Source organism: Muntiacus reevesi, chromosome 6 (assembly GCF_963930625.1).
Source record: "Muntiacus reevesi chromosome 6, mMunRee1.1, whole genome shotgun sequence".
Taxonomy (NCBI): domain Eukaryota; kingdom Metazoa; phylum Chordata; class Mammalia; order Artiodactyla; family Cervidae; genus Muntiacus; species Muntiacus reevesi.
The window spans coordinates 4125679-4151052 of record NC_089254.1 but is presented as its reverse complement, the minus strand read 5'-3'; positions in this window follow the sequence as shown (position 1 = coordinate 4151052).

Sequence of the window (25374 nt, the reverse complement as noted above, 5' to 3'; positions counted from 1 at the left end):
TCAGATAGCTTGTGCCTCTGGAACAAGGCAATTTTTCTTTGTTCTTTTATGTTACTTAGAGCTTCCCTGGGTGGCACTAGTTGTAAAGAACTTGCCTGCCAATGCAGGAGACACAGGTTCGATCTCTGGGTCATGAAGATCACCTGGAGTAGGAAAAGGCAACCTATTCCAGTATTCTTGCCTGGAGAATCCCATGGACAGAGGAGTCTTGTGGGCTACAGTCCATGGGTCCCCAAAGACTCAGTCAAAGCTGAGTGACTGGACACACACAGAGTGAAGGACCAGACTTGATACTCGAGTTTGCTTCCCCAGAATTACTGATGTGTTGGTAGCTGCTCGCTTTCACAAGCCCAGTACTCACCCAGTAGGCACTGCTGGTCTGGGACCGCTGGGGTTTCTCTTTTCTGATCTAAGTGCCCTTGGCTTCTCCTATTAGTGCTCCTGGAGGAAAACTTTTGAACGTCTACTTGGGAAGACAGTGTGTGAAGTGTAGGCAAGGGTCCATTTTGTCAAATTATCCAAGCTGTCATTTTTGCTATTATGATTCAAAACTGAAAAGTCAGATTCCTTTATAAAATTAGCCAGCCTACATGCTCACATACAGCCAAACAGTAAGAGAAAAAAATTCCAGATTGGAATTCAAAATCCCAAATCGTCAATAGGAAGAACACCAGAAGTCAGTCATATTCGCAGTAATGCTAAATAAATAATGGCACTTGTGTGCTGGTGGAAGGCTGATTTTTCTTGAGAGGTTGATTTTTCTCTTCCATGTGAGGAACTGTGTAACGCTCTGTATTCGGAAGAATCCAAATGACTTGCGTTTACACCGCACTTTTGTATTGACTCTTTCAGTTGAGACAGATTTCTATTAGCCATTATATAACATCAACCTCAGTGCAGTGACGAGTCCAAAGACCCTTGTGGAGGACCTCGAACAAACCCGCCCGGCAGCAGCCGTGGAGGCAGATGACCGACAGGCTGCAGAGCAGACAGTCCGACAGGTAGTGCTAGAAGCGTGTTCACATGCTCCTGCTCGTTTGGGTCGCCTGATGAGGCCTGAATCATTGTCTTTCCAGGAACGGCTCCCTCTCCATTTTTTGTTGGTTGATTGTTTTAACTGAGAGCATCCATCCTTACAATGCTTTAACCTGGCAGACTCACCACTTCTCAGCAGGCAGGGAGGACGACAGTGAATCTGTGGCATGAGGGTTCTCTCGCCGTGAACAGGGCACCCGCCTGCCCTCCCCACTTCGCCCTCGTCTTTGTTCCTTTGCTTGCCCTTCTCCCTGACCTTTAGACTTTCCTCCTGTTTTCGGCACCCCATGCCCGCTGTGCAGGTTACACTTGGATCGTCACTGACCCCTGCTGCTTAAAATGGGTGCAGCCTCAGCTCTGTGCTTGGGAGAATGCAGGCCCCCGGGCCCACGGCCAGTCTTTAAGGAGACCCCCAGGGAGCCTGTGCGCCTCATGGTTCTGACCGTCTGTCTGGGCCCCTGCTTGTTCCTCTCTCCTTAGCTCCAGATCCTGGTTATCTTCCCTCCACCCTTCACTGTCGTTGGTGGACAGAGAACATCTCAGCTTCTCCTCATCTTGGATAGGATGCGCTGATGTATTTATTTTAATTATGATGTGTTTTACTCCCTCTAATAGTTTATAAATTCCCTTAAGTGCAGAGTTCATTTCTGATTCATCTCTCTCTGATTCATCCTCCTGGATGGTCCTTGGCGAATAGATTTGATTTATTGAATTAACAAGAGCAGGTACATGATGCTGAAACGCTGAGACTTGGGATTTGCATTTGAAAAGACACTGGAGGCGGGACCTGAGATCTGTGACAATCAAACAGCAAAGTTTGGAAGAGGAAGATGCACTGATTAGAAATACAATGAACCTGACACTAAGAGTATCTTTCAGCTCCTTAAAGGGCTACTTATCAGTCCCCTGACCCCATCCACACCAAATCCCATTTCCCCTGCATTTGTAAAATGGATGGTTAGTGCCAAAGTTGCAAAATTATTGTGAGACATAGTTTAGATACGGTTGGTAAAGCATGTAACAGATTTGACACATGCTATGTGCTGAGTAAATATGCTTCCCCGGTCCCATTCTCATGCAGCTGAACTGAGGTCCCATTCTCATGCAGCTGAACTGAGGATTGCAAATCATAGACACTTTGTTCTACAAGGAATATAGACCGATGACATTTATATTTGATAATTTGTCTACATCTTTTCTAAAATGAGAATTCGAAGTAATTTAAAATATAAGAGTCTTGGTACAAAAGAGAAAAAAGTAGTTCATCCATAATTGTAGACACAAAACTCACCAATGCACAGAAACCTGTCTATAAAACTTCTGGAATTCAAAGCAAGTAGGGAAATGCCTAAGAAATGTCTTAAGAAGTCACCTTTAGAAGAAGGGGAAAAAGTGACTTTTGTTCTCCCGAGCAAAGATGACACTCTGAAAGAAGTTTCCTAAGAGACTCCTTTAGCAGGGTCATCGAGTCATACAGAGGAAGATGTTTGTTTCCTAAACAGAATGATGTCTCATAGGGAGGGTTCTGAATAAACACTGGAGTCGAGACAATGTCAATCAATTCATTGAAGGTCATTTTCCCTAATTCCCTCCCTCATTTAAAACCGTCTCCTCCTCTAAATGAACTTCCTGTCTCCTTATGCGTGAGTGGTCTCCTGATTTATTAATGATTTATTTATGCATTGTTCTCTGTAGATGGTGAAGCAAGGCTCCCCTTGCCAATATCTGTGTCACTGTAATTCACAGGGGAGCCTGGCACATAGTAGGTAACTATTAAGGAGAGAACAGAGCTTCTCTACTCTGGCTGCACTCCAGACTTCTCTGGGAGCTATCATACAGACGCCTGCAAGCTTCCCCTAGAGGTTCTGGTTTAATTGGCTTGGGGAGATGAGCTGTCATAGGAACTTTTAAAAGCTACTCAAGAGATTCAACTGTACAGTTGGAGCTGAGGACAGACAGGGCAGATTATATAAATATTCTACTCAATTTAATTGTATGATTGCATCATTTTCACCAATTACTACATTAAACTAGGTAGGATGTTAGATATCAAAATGAGGAACACACACAGTCCTTGTCCTTGGAAAATGGTGTGCTTGCAAGAGATAGCAGCGTTATTCAATGACCACACTGCACCGCGGTGATGACAGGACCACGTTCCATCACATGTAGGCTGTGCACGACCCACCAAGCCCTGACACGCCTGCCTCCCTTGGTCTCTGCGACCACCCCTGAGCAAGGCATGATGATGACTGTCCCATTGTAACGTGAGGGAGGTGAGGATGAGTCAATGGACTTGAGAGTTTGGACTTGAATTAAAATCTTTGTAACATCTGTCCTTTTAATTCTGGGTGGGATAAGCTTCTGAGTTTCCTTCTTTACAATTTTTTAATTACAATTATTTTATTGAAATACAGTTTATTTACATTGTTGCATTAATTTCTGCTGTACAGTGAAGTGAGTCATTATATGTATATGTGTAATATATTCTTTACCATATTGTTTTCCATTATGTTTTATCACAGGATATTAAATACAGTTCCCTGTGCCGTACAGGAGGACCTTGTATATCTATCCTACACCTAACAGTTTGCGTCTCCTGAACCCAAACTCCCAGTCTATACCTCCACACCTTTCTCCTTCCTCTTGGCAACCACAAGTCTGCTCTCTATGTCTCTAAGACTGATTCTGCTTGGTAGATAAATTCATCTGTGTCATTTTAGATTCCACAAATAAGCAATATGATATGATATTTGTCTTTCTCTGTCTGACTTAGTTCACTTAGTATGGTAAATCTCTGGGCCCACCCATGTTACTGCAAATGGCATTATTTCATTCCTCTTTATGGCTGAGTAATATTCCATTGTATATACGAACAACATCTTCTCTATCCATTCATCTGTTTATGAGCATTTAGGTTGTTTCCATGTTCTGGCTATTGTAAACAGTGCTGCCGTGAACATTGGAGTGAATGCTTCTACTTAAATTATGATTTTTTTCTGGGTATATGCCCAGGGGCAGGATTGCTGGGTCATATGGCAACTCTACTGAAATATCAATAACCTCAGATACGCAGATGACACCACCCTTATGGCAGAAAGTGAAGAAGAACAAAAGAGCCTCTTGATGAATGTGAAAGAGGAGAGTGAAAAAGTTGACTTAAAGCTCAACATTCAGAAAACTAAGATCATGGCATCCGGTCCCATCACTTCATGGCAAATAGATGGGGAAACAGTGGCAGGCTTTTTTTGGGCTCCAAAATCACTGCAGATGGTGACTGCAGCCATGAAATTAAAAGACACTTGCTCCTTGGAAGAAAAGCTATCACCAACCTAAACAGCATATTAAAAAGCAGAGACATTACTTTGCCAACAAAAGGTCTGTCTAGTCAAAGTTTTTCCAGTAGTCATGTATGGATGTGAGACTTGGACTATAAAGAAAGCTGAGCATAGAAGAATTGATGCTCTTGAACTGTGATGTTGGAGAAGACTCTTGAGAATCTCTTGGACTGCAAGGAGATCCAACCAGTCCATCCTAAAGAAGATCAGTCCTGGGTGTTCATTGGAAGGACTGATGTTGAAGCTGAAACTCCAGTACTTTGGCCACCTGATGCGAAGAGCTGAGTCATTTGAAAAGACCCTAATGCTGGGAAAGATTGAGGGCAGGAGCAGGGGATGACAGAGGATGAGATGGCTGGATGGCATCACCAACTCAATGGACATGGGTTTGGGTGGACTCTGGGAGTTGGTGATGGACAGGGAGGCCTGGTGTGCATCGGTTCATGGGGTCGCAAAGAGTCAGACACAACTGAGCAACTGAACTGAACTGAACTGATGGCAACTCTGTTTTTAGTTTTTAAAGGAACCTTCATATTGTTCTCCATAGTGGCTGCACTAATTTACATTCCCATTAACAGTGTAGGAGGACTCCCTTTTCTCCACACCCTCTCTAGCATTTGTTATTTGTAGACATTTTAATAATGGCCATTCTGGCTTGTGTGAGGTGGTACTTTATTGTAGTTTTGATTTGCATTTCTGAGTTTCCTTTTCACATTCCACAGAAATGGAAAGCAAATAAGCTAAGGTACCTTTGGAGCTGTCGGCATGGGGGCTGCTGCCTGTGTGGGTGAGTTTCGCTTGGATGAGGGAGCAGTTGTGTCCAGCTGGCTGTGGGATGGATGGAGATGTGTGGAGCTGGAAGGCAGGAATGGACCCTGGGTAGGACCCTGAGCTGGAACTGATCTCATTTTACAAATGTGGGACGTTGGGATCAGAGTTTGAGGACTTTAGTCTGAGATCTCCTGGAGAAGGAAATGGCAACCCCCTCCAGTATTCTTGCCTGGGAAATCTTTCCAAGGACACAGGAGCCTTGTGGGCTACAGTCCCTGGGGTTGCAAAGAGCTGGATGTGACTGAGGAACTGGGCCCAGAGCATGCTAGAGGACCAGTTCTGCCGCACACGTTGTGTGTGTTACACCCATTTTAAGCATTTCATGAGTATTGACTCAATCCTCGTAAAACCCTGTGAAGAATGAACCATTGTCTCCATCTTATGTTGACAAGACTCAAGCAACAGTCCCGTAACTGACCCGAGTCTGGGGTTGGTGGGCAGCCAGCTGTGCACCCAGCCAGCTCTCTGCGCCCACCTGGTCGGATGCCAGCAGCAGGCTCCAGGCAGCAGCCCTCGCAGGCTGGTTCATCCTGAATGTAGCTGGTGCCATATTTGATACTTGGTGAACCTTACTTGATGTTTGGTGATATTTACAATCAAGATTTTTCCTTTTAGCTTTGGGATTAACCTACATACACTTCTGTGTGAATATAGATAACCAACAGGGCTTACTGTAAGCGCAGAGGACTCTATTCAATACACTGTGGTGACCGATATGGGAAAAGAATCTGAAGAAAAATACATAATATAGATACATGTGTAATGATATATACATACATGTTATATATAACAATATATAATATATGTGTATAAGTGAATCACTTGGCTGTACACTTGAAACTAATGGAATGCTTGTAAATCAATGATATAGTCCAATTTAAAGCAATGGGTCCTTTTAACACAGGCTGTCCTCAGAGCCCAAGAGGCCCAACTTAAGGGGTGGGGAGCAAGGTCTTCCAGCCCTCAGCTCACTAAACGCCTCCTACCTTTTGCAACCTCACTCCTCAGAAGCTGGTTTTAGGATTTTAAAGACAGACCCTCCATAAGCTGCCAACCTAGCAGACTTCCCTGCTTTCCTTTGCTTTCCTCCCACTCAGAACTCCCACTGCTGCACTCTGTACTTGACCCCACCTCCGTGTGTGCTGACTTAAAAGGACTGCAGCTTCGAGCATGAGTTCCAGCCCCTTCCATCCGGGCAGACTTTCCGCTTGCACACCAGCCACGCATGCACACAGTGTTTTTCGCTCCTTTGAACACACGCAGGCGTGGACCACTGTCCTCTTCAGGTATTCACTGGCGTTTGTAGCAAAGCGGATCTGGAGAACATTTCCTCTCAAGGTCCAGCACAGCAGGGACCGGGGTAGCTGGCCGATGCCCACCACCAGGCAAGTGGCTGCAGGGGACGTGCCTCGTGTGGCGCCTGGGGCAGCACTTGGACCCATGCTTGTTTTACCAGGTTTTTACTTTCCTCTCAGGTTCAAAGGATGTGCTTACAAAATAAGCCACTCATTCTATACAAATAAGTAATACCCATATTTATCAGAGAATTAACTAGCTTACTTTCAATACACTAACATTAAAAGAAAGATAAATAGACAGAGCAGAGGCCGTATCACCAAATTGGGTTCTGACCAACATCCAGACTCAAACAGCGCTTGGAAGTCCCATGTCACAGCACATCTGGAGTCCCAACTGGGAAAAGGCCCCAGGCAGCATGTCCCCTCCATGGGTGAGACTTCAAAGATTGCAGTTAGGAGTTCTTGTTTATAATCCCAGGATGCAAACTGATATGGCCATTGTTCTGTGAGCAAATTGCAGCTCTGGTTTCATGTTAATATTGTTTGTTTTGTCTCATAAAACTTGGAATGCTGCTAAGCCTGGGGCTTGGCTGGCCAGGCCCCCTCCAGGGGCTCAACAATATAAACATCCCTCCCCCGTCTTATCTAAGGTGCTTCAAGTCTTGCACTCACAGCAGGCAGCCACTTACGCTCACTCACAGTCAGGGCAGTGTCCAGGCAGGTTAGAAGCAAGGTCAGAGGCCTGTTCTGTTTTGTCCCTGAAGCCTAAACAAGACTATTCATTTAATTTCCCTGACAGTGGTCTAGTCCACCCTCTGTCTCCCCTGTGCATCTTTGTTAGGAGCTGCCATGTCCCAGGACTGGTCTAGAGGTTTGGGGTAAAAAGAAATGCAACTCTCTAAGGGTTCATAGCCTAGCAAAGGGGAGTTTTTAAGAGGCAGAGCTCTGCATGTACAATTTCCTGACAGTTTTCTACTTTTAAGATGTGGAGAACCAGCTTCCTGAAAGATCATGGAGAGAATTCTCAAATGACATAGGGGAAGGCATAAAAGGGAGGCCAGGGAGTCCTTCCCCATTCCCTGTAGCCCGCCCAGCACCAACACTCTGCCACGAGACCTAGCCACATGTGAATTCCAGGGGTCTCGGCTCAAGCTGAGACCAACCTGAAATTGAAGGTGATGAGTTCTTAGTTACTATGGGAATAGGAAGGTTGGCAGTGGGTTTAGAAGTCCAGTTCTGACGGGCTGCATGGGCTAGGTGTCGCTTCTATGTCTTGTGGGCAGTGGCCTGAGGGGCTGGACCCTGCCTTCAGGACCCCCCAGGGCAGCCCATCGCAGAAGGCCTGTGGGTGTCCCTCCATCACCTGGAGCGCCCCGGCCCACCCCGCTACGGTGGGCTCTCCGCCTTGGACTCTTCATGAGAGCCACCTGCTCGCTGACTCACTTTCTCTGACCCATCCTTCCTGAACCTTCCAGGGCACAGAAGCTGACTTAGTTAATAAGTAGAGTAGCCTGCAAGCTTCCAGTTTCTCTTTTTCTGGGGGACCTCATGACTTCCATTTGGTCAGTTATCTATTTGTGCTTCCTCCCCTCTCTGTTCCTGGATGGACTTAAGACAGTTTTCACAAAGAGGAGGAATTAAAAAATGAGATTAGGAAATAGCGCTGTGAAGATCAGGTGCAAACTGGAGTGGGAGATGTAAGACTCTGGCTGGAGATGGAGGCGTACGGCCACGCTGGTCCGCTAGAGGGCGCTCCAGAGCGAGTGCTGAGCCCGCCGGAGCCAGGCCTGCACGCTCGGTCTGCTTACTGAGCCCTTCTGACTGCAAAGGCTGCTCTGGGGCTGCCCTGCAGACGCCCTGGCCTACCCTTCTGCATCACAGCAGCCTTCTCCTTGTTGGAGGGGATCACCATCCTAATATCCATGTTCACCCGTTCTTGACTTTACTTACTGCTCATCACCTACCCATGCAGGCTCCTAACCACGCCCTGTTCTCCCTGACTTTGCACTGCAGAAGTGGAATCGTCCTATAGATTGCTTTTCTTCTTGATATACTTCCACTAGGTTAATACATGGCATTTTGTGTTGCTTATTTACTTTTATTGTTCTGTGTTATTTCATTATAGGGTTTTAACAATTTATATATCTGTTTTAGTGAATATAAATATATGGACTGCTTCCCATTTCGGGCACTTTGCATATTATCTTATGTACATTTGTCCCTAACTCGCAGGAGTGCTCTGGCCCCCTCACCACCTGGTGTTAGGGTCTGTGAGGTTGTGGGACAGGGACGAAACTCTTACTTGTCTTTGAATTCCAGCATGTATCTCAGAGTTTCTCACATAGTAGGCACTCACTAACCTTTGCTGAAATATCAGTGTTCAGGAGACAGAATGATCTCGGGTGGAATAACATTAAACTTGGAGGCAGGAGCTGTGAGCTGAAGCCCAGGCTCTGGCACTTTGTAGCCATGTAGCCTTTGACAAGTTGTATCTAAGAGGAAATCAATTTTTTTTTTTCTTCAGAATTTTAACAATGCTTCTTTCTGCTGAGAACTGCATTAACTGGATCTTGGAAGAATTTCCTAGGAGGCTTATAGAACCTCAACTGCAATACCTAACAAAGAGAAAAAGAAGAAGGGGAAAATCTGTGACCACAGGGAGATGCCGTCTCATCTAAGTGCAATACAGATATGCTTCCTTCTTTGGTTTCACAATGACTAAATGTTGCTTCTCTAAATAAGAAAAAGAAATAAATCGATAAGAAATGGGAGCCTGATTCTACTGAGTTAGTGCTTGGTGAGAAAATACCCACCGGGAGGGCGCTTCAGCTTTGAGTGTGCAGACGGACCCCGGGGAGCAGGATGGGGTCGAGGGTAGACGGATGGACAGGGTGTGGTTGTATCAGTGAATTAGCGAGTGAACGTGTGAGACAGACATTGTTAAAGAAAACAGGATTTTTTCTTTTTTTAACATCTCTCACAGATGTGCTTTCCTATTATTTCTTCCTAAGGCTTTTTGAAGTGTCATGACAACATTGGACATGTAGCTATCTTGCTTTGATTCTTGGATAACCTTCTTGACTTTTCAGCTTGTAAAGTAGCCCATCCTGGTGGCCTGGCCTCAGTTGTCATCACTCCAGGGGAGTCCTAATCAGAGTAGCCACCAAGACCCATGAGGGGGGCAGGCAACTGGACGCTGGCAAGTACTGTGATTTGTGCTGTTGTGTGAGTCTGTCCACATCTCCACCAAGCATGTCCGCCCTAAGAGCCTGAGGTCGTGCATGTTAAACATTACTGGCCATTATTGTGAGTGAATTGGGAGGAATTAGGATGAGCTCTTCCCTGCAGTTCGCATTCTGCTGACTAACCTAGTGGCCTTCTGTAGAGGGAGGCTGGGCAAGGCCATCTGTGGGTTTTTATGAGCACCGTCATTCCTGCAGCTAAAGGCTGCTTCCGTCACAGTGAATTTTGAGTAAACATTTGCTGGTGCCAGTGAGACAAGAAGCACATGGCCACAGGTCAGAGTCTGGCATAGCACCTAGTGTTTTGATCCCAGGGGACCACTCACAGCAGAGCTGAAGCCCAGGGAGCTGGCCTGTCTCAGTTTGTATGTACACTTCAGAAGAGAGGAATCAGTCTCACCAGCTCAGGATCCTTGGGTCAACTGAAGGAAAGCCAGGAAAATCCACTTATCTCCACAATGAAGCCCCAAAGATTCATGCAGCTTGTCAGGGTTGGCTCGAAATCTGGATCATGATCATCGGAACCAATGAGCTTGAGCTGGGTTTTCGGTTCTTCATGGGTTGTTCGGTCATTTCTGGGTGATTGCTGGACAGCAGAAAGGGACTGAAGCATGGGTCAAAAGTCTTCTATGCACCAAGTGGCATTATAGCTTGTGTTTTGCTTCATTTTTAATTTCTAAAGCCTGATTTCAGTTGTGATGGCCATGCTAGTGGATTAAGATACAAGGCTAGTTAGCTCTAGGAAGTTAAGGTGATGAAATGTAGAAATAACTGTTTTACTTTTGCTCCAAAACTTGCAGAAATCTTCTTTTTGGTGTGTACCTATCTCTGGGGATTTTCCCTGATTGCAGTGCTACTTGGCCCTTCATAGATGTGGCACAGACTTTACGACCCTGCATCTGATGTTCCTGATGAGCTGCGTGTGTTCCTGTATGATGGAGGCAAGCCCGATGGTGATATTCCTTCTATAGAAAAACTGAGTTCTCCTTTTCCTGCCAAAAATCTAGGGTTCATAAATAAAAAATAGAGAGCATCCATTATCCTTGGTGTATTATTCATGACACCAGGAAAGAACCTCAGCAATCACGAACTGTATCAGTTGGAAAAAACAGAAAAGAAAGTCACAGGTGGGTAGATTTTTCCAAAAAGTTTCTGACCTTGTTTAATAGCTACAGAAATTGACCATAAATGCCAGGCTTGGAAAGTCTTGCTTCTTGTCAAGAGCTTTCATTTTACCCAAACATATAAACAGCAGAGAAATGATTCATTTATTGTGCTCAGCACTCTGCAAAGCTTTTAAAGGCACCTTGTAGGGTGCATGGAAAACTTGGGGGAGAATGCCAAAAGGCTTCCCACGAGCCTTGAATTAAACACCAGTAATAAAGAGAAAAGAAGAGGAAGGTGCCCCTGTGTTTGATCATGGCGGGGGCAGGGTCTGTAACCAGAGGGGGAAAAGTTGTGCTTTATACAGAAAGCAGGGCAAAGGGAAATGTATAAATAAAGAGAGAGGGAAGCCAAGGCCAAATGCTGGGAAGGGTGCCTGGTGAGAAATGCCCCCCATCCCCCAACAAAAGGCTGAGGTGTTATGCATGTGGAGAAGGCTGGCTTTCTTTAGAGCTAATGGGCTCCTAACAGGCAGATCTGTGAATAGACTGGGGCCTCATGCAGCACAGGGCAGTGTTTAAGCCTCCTCAGTGAGACCACTCATTTATAGCTTATTTTTGGGGCTCTAAGATGTCTGCTGGTGTGAAGGGGGCCTCTGTGGCCCCGGGGATGGCAGAAGTCCCCAAACATGGAAATGTGCCTTTTCCACCCTCTGCATCTCTTACAGTGCGTCCACAATCCAGTGGGCACAGCCAAGATCCTGTAGGAATATGGGCATAGGATGGGGTGGGGATCAGAGGCAGCTGGCTTCTTATTCATGCTTTAATTTAAAGAGAATATCTAACACCATGCCCTTGGAGTGGTTTGTTGCAGTGTGACTTTGGGTCACCAGTTACCTCCTTATAGTGTGTGCTGTAGACAGATGCTGACTTCAGGTATCTGTAGACAATAGCTATGTTAGATTCACATTTCTTTTGTCTAAAAAAAAAAAAAAATCGTGGGATAGAGGCACTCAGAGCTTGACTTGAATTCCTGGGGTGCTTCCCCTCAGGAGAAGTGGAGAACAGTAAGAATGTTCCTTGATGAAAGAAATTGTGTGTTTCTGCTTCCCTGGTGTCTCAGATGGTAAAGAATCTGCCTGCAATGCAGGATCTCTGGGTTGGGGAGATCCCCTGGATAAGGGAGTGGCTATCCCACTCCAGTATTCTGGCCTGGAGAATCCCATGGACAGAGGAGCTTGGCGCTGCAGCCCATGGGGTCCTACAGAGTCGGACATGACTGAGCAACTAACATTTTCACTTTTCACTAGCGGCAGGAAAGTGGGAAGGGATGACGCAAAGTAGGATTGGGGATCATGATGTAGGGGAGCAAGGCCACCAGCATCATAGGAAGATGCTGTGTTAAAAAACGCAGCTGGTTTACAATGCCGTGCTAATTTCTGCTGTGCCGCAAAGTGATTGTGCTACACATACATATATTCATTCCCACATCCTTTTCCACTATGGCTTATCCCAGGAGACTGGAGACAGTTTTTGGTGCTATCCAGTAGGAACTTGCTGTTTATCCATTCTGTATGTAATAGTTTGCATCTACCAACCCCACAATCCCAGTCCATGCCGCCCCAACCCCACCCTTCTTGGCAGCCACAAGTCTGTTTTCTATGTCTGTGAGTCTGTTTTGTGGATAGAGACATTTGTGCCATAATTTATCTCTCACATATGAGTGGTATAAGATGGTATTTGTCTTTCTCTTTCTGAGTTGCTTCACTTAGTGTAATAATCTCTAGGCCCATCCACATTGCTGTGACTGGCTTTATGTCATCCCTTTTCATGCTGACTAGTCTTCCGGTGTATTTATGTACCACATCTTCTTTATCCATTCATCTGTCGATGGTTGTTTCTGTGCCTTGGTTTTTGTGAATTGTGCTTCTGTGATCATTGGGGTGCATGTGTCTTTTCAAATTAGAGTTTAGGAAGACTTTTTTTTTTTTTAAAGTTCGTAGAACTGAAGGCCAGACTCTAAGGGGACACAGGACAGGGGAGAGAAAATGCTCAGGCGGAAGAGTGGCTCAGATGGAGTTACTCCTGACAACCTCCATGGAGGACAGAGACAGCCCTTCCAATCCAGACCCGCCACCTTGGGGAGGCACCCCACACCCCTGCTCTGTAGGAGGGAAGGTCACTGCCCCTCTCAGAGCCTCTCTCTTGATTTCTGGGTTCTGATAACTCCTCTCTCCATCTTCCTTGCCATGCTGGGGGCAGTGGGGGATCTGCATCTGCCCTGTAGACCCCTATTCCACACCCACACTCTCATAATTAGTCCGCCTGAAGAAAGAAACCTTCCTCAAATGATTCTATTTCCTGTTGAGACCTAGACTGATACAGAAACCATCCATTAACCTCTGATCTAAAAAGGAAACACAGAGAATGAAGATAACAGAGCCAAGATGTCCTCTGAGAGACTGGCGGGAAGCCACAGAAAGATGTCAAAAGAGGAGTCTCTGAATGATCTGGTTTAGCAAGTGCTAAACACCTGGGCAAGCTTTTAAAAACGAATTATAAAAAATTCATGATGAAAAAAACAGAAGAGATTCACATCATGAGGAAAACAGTTCATTCTGAGCGCTTTCTCAGGTCAGTAGGAGGAAGTACATCTTTATAAAGTGACCACAGGGGAGGTGATGGAGAGAAGGTGGACTGTGCAGGATCTGAGCTCGGGAGCTGGAGTGACAGTCCCAAGACGAGAATGAGAGTCATCCTGGTCCTTCAAGTGCTCAGAATCTGTGCCTCCACAAGGCTGAGGGCTCTGATTCTTAGAGGGAAGGAAGGCCATCTACCTGCTGTAAACATCTCATAACAATATCGCTTGATGCTAGCCCTGAGATCAAATCAGGGCTTTGATTTTTCCCAGTGACCCACTGTTGCAAGTCGTTTGTGAGCCCCTGTGGGTGTGTGCCGGCCCGGCCCAGGTGATGGGGGAGCGGTGGGTGGGTGGCATTCCAGGTGTTAGGGGTGGGGACTGTCACCCATCCTCCCAGGAAAGGTTGGCAATTTTCAGATCCCTCCACCCACATGGGGGAGGCTGGCGCCTGTTCAGATTGACCTGCTTTGCACTAATTCCCTTGCTGGCTGTAAGCACCATTCTGTTCGTTGGATTGTTAAATGACCTGTTTAATTTGACTGAGCTGCCTTTGGCTGCCAAACACGCCTCCAGGCAGCAGCTACATTCCACAAGCTGACTGCATCCCAGTTAGCAAGAACCAGGAGAATGAGGAGAGTATCTGAAAGGAGAATTGTTTCTTTCCCTGAACAATTCTTAATGCATGCTGTGCTGCTTCACCATTGGTTTCCCTGGACTAGAAACTCTGCTCCCTCTTGTCTCCCTCCTGGGAACCGAAAACCCTGCTTGGGAAGACAGTCTCCTCTGCCTTGGAGATTTATGTAGAAGGTATTTCTAAAGTTCTTATTATTGTAGAACACGTTGCTTTTGCTTTGAGAAAGATAAAACATATTTAACTTGTGTTAGGGGATTTATGGTGTAAGACATCCTGGTCCCTGCTCAGCATCCAGGTAGAGAGTGAGTGAAAGTGGCTCAGTGGTGTCCAACTCTTTGTGACCCCATGGACTGTAATCCACCAGGTTCCTCTGTCCATGGGATTCTCCAGGCAAGAATACTGGTGTAGCCAATCACTTCTCCAGGGGATCTTCTCAACTCAGGGCTTGAACTCGGGTCTCTGCGTTGCAGGTGAATTCTTTGCCACCTGAGCCACCAGCATACCCCACTCCAGGTAGAGAAGTTGGTGGTAAAAGTCCCACAGTCTGACCAGAAAAGGATTTGACTTTTAAATGGCCAGCCCTAAGTGAGTTAAGACATTCAGACTAAGGACAGATACATACGCGCCCTGAATCATCCCCATTTATTAAGTAGTTATTTTGGGAGACAGAGGCTGAGGGGGAACCTGCCTTCTGGCTGGGACAGGGGTGCAGTGCTACCGCTGACAGGCCACCCGGGTGGCGGAAATTTCACTTGTTCAGGTGATACCTTGAGGTTGATAATGACCAGTGGAGCAAAGAACCAACTCAGTCGAAAGGATCAGTATCATAAGACCTCCAGTCAAATTCACTCTTAATAAATAAGAATAAATTATTTTACACTTAAGGACTAGGTATGATTAGGGGGAAGATAATTGGGGTGGAAGAGGGGCTTCCCTGGTAGCTCAGCTGGCAAAGAATCCACCTGCAATGCAGGAGACCCTGGTTTGATTCCTGGGTGGGAAGATCCCCTGGAGAAGGGATAGGCTACCCACTCCACAGCCCCACACCTGTCTTGGGGCTTCCCTTGTGGCTCAGATGGTAAAGAATCTGCTCACAATGCAGGAGACCTGGGTTCAATCCCTGGGCTCAGAAGATGCCCTGGAGGAGGGTGTGGCAACCCATTCCAGTATTCTTGCCTGGAGAATCCCAATAACTGGGGACCCTTCCCATCTCTTTATAGTATCAGGTATGACACATAATGCATGGAATCAAGTTGGTGGGCTGTAGAGAGAAGGAATAGGATGTGAGTGTGTTCATCCCGAAAGACAGTAGTCTATGACAGGCACACCTCTGAAGGCATGTTCCTCAAAACACACTATTTTCTGAGAAGGAAATATTGCCCTTTGTGGGTATAGCATGATCACTAGAAATTGTAAAAAATTAAAATGATGATGCTCCATTAATTATTCCAATCAATAAAGTGCTAATAAATCAAAGCATGAGCATTTTCCCTTATCTACTTCTATCTAGAAAAGCCTAAAATGAAATATGATAAAAGATTCCAGTTTTTTCAAGATAGTCCTGAACTTTATACAAATGCTTTAAACTGTAGACCTAAGAATTTGTATAAATTGCAAAATTTTAGAAAAAATGACAAAAGGAAGTGTTTTTAGCATGCTAATGTACACAAAGCTGCAAGGTAGAAAATTCCAGTTGACTGATCCCATTCTAACTGCCTCTGTGATCGTCTTAGTATTTTTCTTTTTCTCTTTTTTTAAGTGAACGTGATGAGTGCCTGCACTTTATGGTACTTCATCCTTATGAAATTGTCTCCCTATTTGTATTTTATTTCACTGGATGTATTCATAAATGCTAACAGAACGATGTCAGGAGAGGGCTTATTAAAATCTCTATGAGGCTGTTGATTGAGCTGAGATCCAGAAGTGTTAAGGAGACTGGCAAGGTGAAACGGGCAATTTGTGGAAAGGTCTGAACCATAACCTGAAGAGAGAGGCTGAGAAGATACAGGTAACAAGAAGGCAGATTCTGGAAGGCACGGGGCAGGTGCTAGTTTTGAGACGGGCTCAAAGTCCTGTAAATGGGCTTGGGTTTTGTTTAAAAAAAAAAAAATCACTGGCAGGATATTGAATATCCCACAAAATGAGTAAATTGCTTAGTAACTTAACCATAGGAAGGACAGATTCTTGGCAGTCTAGGAAGGCAATCACAAATCATCTCCAAATACATTCTGCTCTCTCTTCTACTGTCTTCTCCAGGTGGTTCTAGGGCACATTTCTTGTTCTGGGTGCTACGGCTGGTGGACCAGACAAAGAACAATAAAATGTCCTGCTTTCAGGGAGGATATATGTCAGGTGCTGGCAAGTGTTAAGACGCAGAGCCACCTCCACTGCAGTCGGAGTGGAGACAGTTATAGGGTGTGGGAGTCATGGAGAGGCTCTCTGATAAGGTTTGAACAGAGACCAGAAAGCAGCAGGGAGCAGCCATATGAGGATGTCCTGGGTAGGGATGGCCCGTGTCCAGACCTTCCGGCAAGGTGGATGCTGGTCTGCATGATAAATTGTAAGGCCAGTGTGGCTGGAACACAGGAAGCAAGGGACTCCCTGGAGACAGAAACACCCTGTGGGGTCTTGGGAAAGGCAGATTCTACACAATCTCAAAGGGGAAGGAAGGGACTTTTTTTCTTTTTTAGATGGAAAGCCAAAGGGGGATATGACGATGAGTGACATGACCTGGGCTGTATCTCTAAGTGGTACTCCTGCCTGGGGTATGGACGACCCTCCTGGCACTCTTTAAATAGTCTGGGTCAGGGAAAGCGAGCCTCTGGCTGCTTCAGTGTTAGGGATGCAGATGGTGATGAGCACTTGGATCAGGAAGAACACTTTTCGAAGGAAATAGAGTTTCTGGAAACCAAAAAACAGAGCTCAATGAGGATTCTCCCTGCTCTGCTCTCCCCTGAAATGACCGCAGTACACACACACTTGGTGCCTCGGGTAGGAAGTGTTTGCACACTCATGTGTTGGTCTGTTTGTTGACTGAAGGGCAACTTTTCATGAATAAAAAATTCACTTTTTATTAATTTAAAAATAATCTCCCAGTCTATAAAGATTTTCCGCCTATATGCTTTTACAACCTAGTCCAGCATTATGTAAAATCTTAGTGTAACTGAGATAAATTGATTTTGACTTTCAGGAGAGGGAAGTTGGATTAGTGCTTTGACTAGTCCTCTTTGTGGTCACCAGATGGTGACTGCAGCCATGAAATTAAAAGACACTTACTCCTTGGAAGGAAAGTTATGACCAACCTAGATAACATATTAAAAAGCAGAGACATTACTTTGCCAACAAAGGTCCGTCTGGTCAAGGCTATGGTTTTTCCGGTGGTCATGTATGGATGTGAGAGTTGGACTGTGAAAAAAGCTGAGCGCTGAAAAATTGATGCTTTTGAACTGTGGTGTTGGAGAAGACTCTTGAGAGTCCCTTGGACTGCAAGGAGATCCAACCAGTCCATCCTAAAGGAGATCAGGCCTGGCTGTTCATTGGAAGGACTGATGTTGAAGCTGAAACTCCAATACTTTGGCCACCTCATGCAGAGCTGACTCATTTGAAAAGGCCCTGATGCTGGGAGGGATTGGGGGCAGGAGGAGAAGGGGACGACAGAGGATGAGATGGCTGGATGGCATCACCGACTCAATGGGCATGAGTTTGAGTAAACTCTGGGAGTTTGTGATGGACAGGGAGGCCTGGCGTGCTGTGATTCATGGGGTCGCAAAGAGTCGGACACGACTGAGTGGCTGAACTGAACTGAACTGAACTGAGAAGAGTCTAGAAAGTAAAGAACAGAGGAAGGATGTGGTTGAAAATAGCATGGTACCTCTGATGTGTTGTGTGCAGCTGTGGGGTGAAGGGTAATAATTTGCAGTAAAATTGCCTCAGGGAAGGACGTGGAGGAGACGGGAATCAGCACACTGAGAGGTTTCTGGAAGTGTTGAGAGTAGGGACTGCATTCAGGTACTGCATTCAGACCTACATAGTACAGAAATGTAATGCTTGATAGCGGTTCTCAACTCCAGGACACCTGACTTGGTAGACTTGTGGTAAGGTTCCAGCATTTACATTTTAACCAGGTATTGGGTCATTTTGGTGTGTTGGTCTCACTTGAGAACCTTCTGCTGTATCATTTTCATCATTATATGTTCATTGTGATTCTTGCAATAGGTCTAATGTAAAAGTACTATTTTGCTTGAACATACTACTGGACGTGGAGGAGACGGGAATCAGCACACTGAGGGTAATACTGAACTTCCCTGTCCAGTATGTAGGGCCACTGGGTCCTGGGGGGCTCCCAAGCATTGGGAATGTGACCAGGACAAATTGAGATGAGTCGTAGGGTAAAATATGCGCTGGAAATAGACTTAAGATGAAATAAAGAGCATATGCTGCTACGTTTCAGTCGTGTCTGACTCTTTGCGACCCCATGGACTGTAGTCTGCCAGGCTCCTCTGTCCATGGGGTTCTTCAGGCAGGAATACTGGAGGGGGTTGCCATTTTCTCCTCCAGGGGATCTTCTGGACGCACGGATCAAATATGCATCTCTTAAGTCTCCTGCATTTGTAGGGGCACCACAACTGCCACCTGGGGACTCCCAAAGATCATATATATATATACACACACATATATGTATGTTTATATGATGGATATATGAAATGATAACACTCTGGATGTGTTTGGATAAAACTGTCATTCATTTTTAAATAAATATTTTAAAATAATATTTAATTTTATTAAATATTATAAAATTATAATATTTTATGACCTGTTTCTTTTCACATTTTTAATGTGAATCTTGGAATATCAGATATGTGATTCACTTTCTATCGGGTGGCACTCTTCTGAACAGGACCTGCTCAGAATAGGATGATTCGATAACTGCTGGAATATGACAGCCCCCTTGTACAAGGTGAGTTCTTGAGAGTCTGAGTCATGAGACAGCAAATGGGTGCAGCTGAGGGGAGCATCAGTTGGGTGAGAGGGGGGAAGAGGAGCAAGGAGACAGTGTGAGTGACGGGGTCATAGGAACGGGAGGTGCAGCTCGGGCTTGGTCCTGGCGAGTCTCAGGGAGCCAGGCAAAGTGGTGGGCAGTGATGGTACCATGGAGACAGTCTGCACATGTGCCTCTCATGGGGACGGGTGCAGAGTTCCTGCCATGTCATGGGCACTCAGCAGCTCGCTTCCAGCCTCCACCTCCCAGCTCACAGCTGTGAGCTCCCCAAGACACCATGTCACATCGCTGTGGTTCCAGCTTATCCTGCTGAAAGCGGTGAGGTCCTGATTTAGAAAGCAAGCTCCCTGGCAGTATTAGAAAACTGGGAACTGCACATGAATGCAACTTAGCCAGTTCTCCTGGGATAACAATCTTGCCCACCCCACAGCTAGCTGTAGTTCTGGGAGGTTGGTGTTAGCTGATGCCCTTATGAGCAGGAGTTTACAGAAACTTCCCAGACAACTCTGAGTTCTCATAAAACCCGAGGAACCTTGAAGCTTTCTATCACATAAATATATAAAAAAAATATTTCCGCATGGTCAGGCAGCTTAGAAAAATATTTACCAGCCCTTCAACATGTCATCAGCCCAGCCCATGCTTCCCAGTGTTTAAGCAACGATATGTCAAAGGCTTTCTGCCTCAGAGCTGGAGCTGGGAAGCACTCTGGGCTGAATTTTTTTTTTTTTCATTTATTTTTATTAGTTGGAGGCTAATTACTTTACAATATTGTAGTGATTTTTGTCATACATTGACATGAATCAGCCATGGACTTACATGTATTTTGACTTTTGTGTATTTCGTTACTTTAATCTTATTATTATTTTTTTTTAATGTTGAGAACACAGGCTTGCATCAAGTTGCCTGACTAACAGTTCTCTTTAGGCAGGGAGGTGTTGGTGGGGTCTGAGCAGAGACACCAAGATGCAGAAGGTCCAGTTTGAAACATTTGGACAGTTGCTTGGGATGCTGGTGAGGGAAGGGGACCAGGATGGTGGACCATTCCCTATGACATGCCAGCCTTGGGACAGGGCCCTGTATACTGAGCATCACTGAGAATCTCAGAGATCCATGGAGGGTGAACGTTATCAACTCTGTCCTCCAAACAGGAAACCACAGTTCCCATCCTTACATGACTCTTTAGGGCCACGTGTTTGCAGGGAAGTCTGCTGAGCCTGGAGATGAGGTCTTCGCAGGTTGTGTGCTGGGCCCTGGGAAACTGGAGGAGAAGGTGAGTCCCCTCTCAAATGCCAGCCCACATGCCCAGCAGGTGGCCTAGCTGGGGGAGGCACCTGTAGCAGATGCTCTGGGACTGTAGGACCAACGTGAACCAGACAGGGCACGGCAGGGCACAGAGCAAATGCACATTTTAGATCCCCTGCTCCACAAACCAAACTCCTGACGCCCAGGATGGCCCTCAGAGCTCCAACTGAGAGGCAGCTGAGAACTGAGTCACTGCACATTTACCTTGGGATCTAAAAGCATGGTCTGTTTCACAAAATGAGTTAGAATTCTGCAGGCACCTCCTGTTACTCTGGGCCAGCTGTCAGTGAGGCTGACCAGGATGACATTGACAAAGCCTGCTTTAGAAGGATGCCACACTGGGCCGTTTCAGGCTGCCTTCCCTGCTCAGTTCTCCCAGAGATCTTTCAGGTTCAGAGCAGGAAGGGCAGAGGACGATGACAACGCAGTCACTACATTCCCAGGCCTCAGTCCAACACTGCCCTGGTTCTGACCCTCACCCTGACCTGACCCTGAACTGTGTGGTGGAAGCTGCTCAGTCGTGTCCAGCTCTTTGTGACCCCATGGACTGGAGCCCAACAGGCTATTCTTGTCCATAGGATTCTCCAAGCAAGAATACTGGAGTGGGTAGCCATTCCCTCTTAAAGGGGATTTTCCTGATCCAAGGATCGAACCCAGGTTTCCTGCATTGCAGGCAGATTCTTTACCGTCCGAACCTCCAGGGGAGCCCCTGAACTGATGCTAACCCTAATCCTAGCCCTGACCCTGACCTGACCCTCACCTAAATTCTAACGCTGATCCCTACTCTGACCTACAGACACGGTGCAGACTCCAGGGCTGCAGGAACCCTCACAGAGGAGGCTGTGATCACTCTTCCCTCACACAGCCTTCCCAGGAGGAGGAATGGAGACACCGCCTCAGGGAGCCTGTGCTTCTGTTTATGTCCTGACTCTGCACTGCATGAAGGGAAGAGGATATGTAGGGTCCCCCATCAGGCACTTGTTCACAGGGGTCCGCAGACCATGCAGAGGCCTTGACGACAGGCCCCAGGGGCCAGATATGGCTGCCCATGCCTGAGTGAGATGCAGAGGTGGACAGAGACATTGGGCCTTCGTGTAGACTTGGGAGTGAGTGGTCTTCCCTGGAGCCAGGGTCTCCGATGGGCCTGGGGTCTCTGATCCTTCTGAGGGTCAGAGGGGCCCACCAAGCAGCGATGGTCGAGTTTCCCCCAGCCCGCCCCTCCATCCGCTGCTGCAGCTCTAGAGGAAGAACAGGGCCTCCCAGACTCCACCAAGGCAGTCAGGCTGCCCGAGAGGACCCCCTCTTGTGGGAGGGGGAGGCTTTCCAGAGCCGTAATGATGCCCCAGAACTGCTGTGCCCAACAAGGAAGAGCAGCCCTGCAGAGAATGGAAACAACGTCCCCAGAGGGACTGGCTGCCTGGTCCTTGTGGTATCCACACCGGGGGTGCCAGGCAGCTATTAACAGAAACACAGCAGCTTTTCAGCAACTGAAACCAAAAGTATCTAAGGAACACTGTCAAATAATGAGCTGAATGGGAGCAGGTAGGTGAGTGCCGCCTGTACTCACTGATGTTAATCACGTAAAAATGCAAATGCATACACTCATCTCCACGGGCTCCTAATGACTCCGGCTGCCCCTGGGGAGGGGCTGGCCATGGGGCTTAGGGCAGGAAGTGAGAGCCCCATTCCACTGCACATTTCAGGGCTGCTCTGCCTTTTACACAATGTGCAGGTAACGCTGATGGAAAGGCCGATCTAACTGCTCTGCCCTCGCATTCCTCAAGCTTTCTGCCTGAGGATGATGCTTCCTGGGAAAGTTGGGGCTGCAGGGATCTGGTAGGTATGCATTGCTGTTGGGTGCTCAGCACGCAGCTTGCGTTACAAGGAGGAAACCCACATCTTTACTCTCCTACCGAACCAGAGGACAGAATTTAGTGTCATAATAAGCAGACTTGGTTGACCACATATGAGAATGGTTAAAATGCCACCATTAAAGCCGCAAGCTCTGTATTCCCAAGTTTATAGGACCCCTGATTCTCAGTCTCATGTGGAAGAGAATTTTCCAGGTCAGTCAGATCATTTGACAGCCCACTGCACTTATTCTCCTCCAGTGTGGGATCATTCTTGGGTGGAATTTATTTAAATATGGGCTTATAGAGAAAAGACAGATGGAACTGAGATGCAGAGTGAGTTAAGTCTGGTGAGAGCTGATTGTTCAGAGTAAAAGTGACTGAAAATGGAATGGCAGCACTTTTTCCTTTGCTAAATAAAGTTAATAAACAAATTTTTTACTTGCTCTGTGATTAACAGAGCAAATTACTTTTTCTGTAACCTTTGGTCTGACTATTCCAGTATCCACCCACCACTTAAAATTTTTCTTAATGTGTTAACACATTAAAATGCATCGCTACCAAACCCAGCAGGCAGACTACAGCAGAGCTGGTTTCCAGAAGTGGTCATGGCAATATTTCTGGTCCCACGTGCTCTTTTAGAGTCTTCCCCTCCCCCATGGAGACATCAGGGAAGGCTGCTCCGTTCTTCAGTCAGGCGCCCCCTGCAGGGTCCACGCAGGCCTTGCATGCCCCTGCCCTGATCCAGCCCCTGTCATAGAGCAAGCTCAGAACTGCATGAGTCCCTTCTGACTGCTCTAATAAAACCACAGGCTGGGCAGCTCACAGAGCAAAGAGTCACTGCCTCAGTCCTGGAGGCCAGAAGTCTGAGACCGCGGTGTGGGCAGCCCATGTGCCCTGGGCAGGCACTGGGGAAGGATCAGCTGCAAAGCACTCTCTTATCTTCTGACAGTTCCCTGGCTTATGACAGCCTCCAAGCAGGCTTCACATGACCATCTCCCTGTGTGTGCGTGTCTAAACATCCACTTGTGAATAAGGACACCTGTCCTATTGGATTAGGAGCTGCCTGGCTTTGTATGGCTCATCTTTACACCCACATAGACCTGTCTCCAAATACAGTCAGGGGGTTAAGGCTCTAATATGTGAATGTGGGGGGACACAATTCAGCTCATAACAGGAGTGCCACCCTTTCCTGTTAGGAGCTGTGGCTGCCAGCTCTGGAAAACCATCCCTCGTGTGGCCCCCACCCACCCACTTCTCTGTGCCGATGTGAACGTGCCTACTCCTGGCAGCTTGGCCTGGTGTCTTGGTCTCTACAGCTTGCTGCATCCCCCTTTCCTCTGTGTTTTCCAGATTCTCAGAAAGCTGAGTGCACCTGCCTGGGTCTGAAATCTGCTCACGATTTCTCCTCAACGCTTCCTGCTGCTTTCCCTGCCCTTCGTGCCCCAGACCATCATGGCCTCTGAGCTGTACCCACTGTTGAGCCCGCTGCTCCCTGATTCTGGACCACTAATGAAGGCTAAGCACTGCTCTCGGCTGTCTGCACAGAGACCCCAGTTTCAGGACTTCCAGACCGGCAAAGCCAGGACCAATCCTGCCCAGCTTGGTCTGTCCCTGGCTGGGACTACTCCTGTAGATTCCCGACTGGATGATAGATTGCAGTATCTCAGAGTTGAAGGAAGCTAGGTGGCTGTGAAAGCTGTGTTCATTTTGTTGCTCTGAAAGCTTTTGCATCTGTCTTGGACAAAAACCTCCTATCACCCCCACCCCCCACCTCAGCTGCAGGCCTTCCAGTCACTTGAAGAGCATGAAGCCATGGGTAATTTGAGTTGGAAGACCCCCAGAGGAGGGCATGGCATGGCAACCCACTCCAGTATTCTTGCCTGGAGAATCTCATGGACAGAGGAGTCTGGTGGGCTCAGAGTCGGACATGACTAATGTGACTTAGCTCAGCGCATTGTTTACCAAGTGCTGGGTGTCCTTCCTGCCCGAACCCGACCTCCAGGGGGCACTGCGGTTGTCTGCATTTCCCTCAGTTCAGTTCAGTAGTTCAGTCGTGTCCAACTCTTTGTGACCCCATGGACTGCAGCACGCCAGGCCTCCCTGTCCATCACCAGCTCCCGGAGTTTACTCAAACCCATGTCCATCGAGTCGGTGATGCCATCCAACCATCTCATCCTCTGTCGTCCGCTTCTCCTCCTGCCTTCAATCTTTCCCAGCATCAGGGTCTTTTCAAATGAGTCAGCTCTTCACATCAGGTGGCCAAAGTATTGGAGCATTCCCCTAGGAGGGAAATCAGAAGAGAGGACCCTGGAGCCAGGCTCAGCTCCAGTGAGCGTGGAGCCGGGATTGGCTGGTCCCCACCCTGGTGCACTCTGACCCTCCCTCAGCAGGAGCATCTGCCTGCGCCCTGCTTCCAGCAAAGAGGCCCAGATGAGACCCTCCAAGTGCTGCAGCCCTGCTTCCCTCACATCTGCTGACCGCACCTCCCCTCTGGCGGTCCTGTTTAACCCGAGGGGTGGGGTGGGGCTGGGCACTGCTCACTATGCAGGGATCTGCTCCTGGGTCGGGCTGCCCAATGGTGTTGCCACAGCCCTGCCTCCCTGCCTGGACCACAGAGCAGAAGCAAATCTCCTTCCCTCACATGCTGAAGGCTTTTCCAGCGGCGTGGAGACAGGACCACCTCTGAGCTCACAATAGTGGACGTCTGTCAGCCTGCAGCAGAAACTCGTCTTCAGGCTGGGTGACGAGCACAGCTCGAGGCTCTGCAGTGGGAAGCGGGGTCAGGGAACACATCTCATCCTGATGCGGGAGAGAGGCGGATGTCAGGAGGGAAGGGAGAAAGGGGCCAGGTGACGGGGTCTTCTGCCCGCCCTGGGCTGCAGTAGGCCGTGGCTCCTGGTTCGCATTTGGGGGCAAGTGGAGGGAACTGCATCGGCACCGTGGCTGGCAGAGCAGGGCTTCCGGGGGTCTGCCAGAAGAGGCTGTCTCGGGCTCAGGCATTATCTCATTCCATCCTCATCACAGCTCCATGAGGTAGGCTTGTCACTACTCCAGTCCTAAGGATGAGGATACTGAATCCCAGAGATGCTCGACTGAAG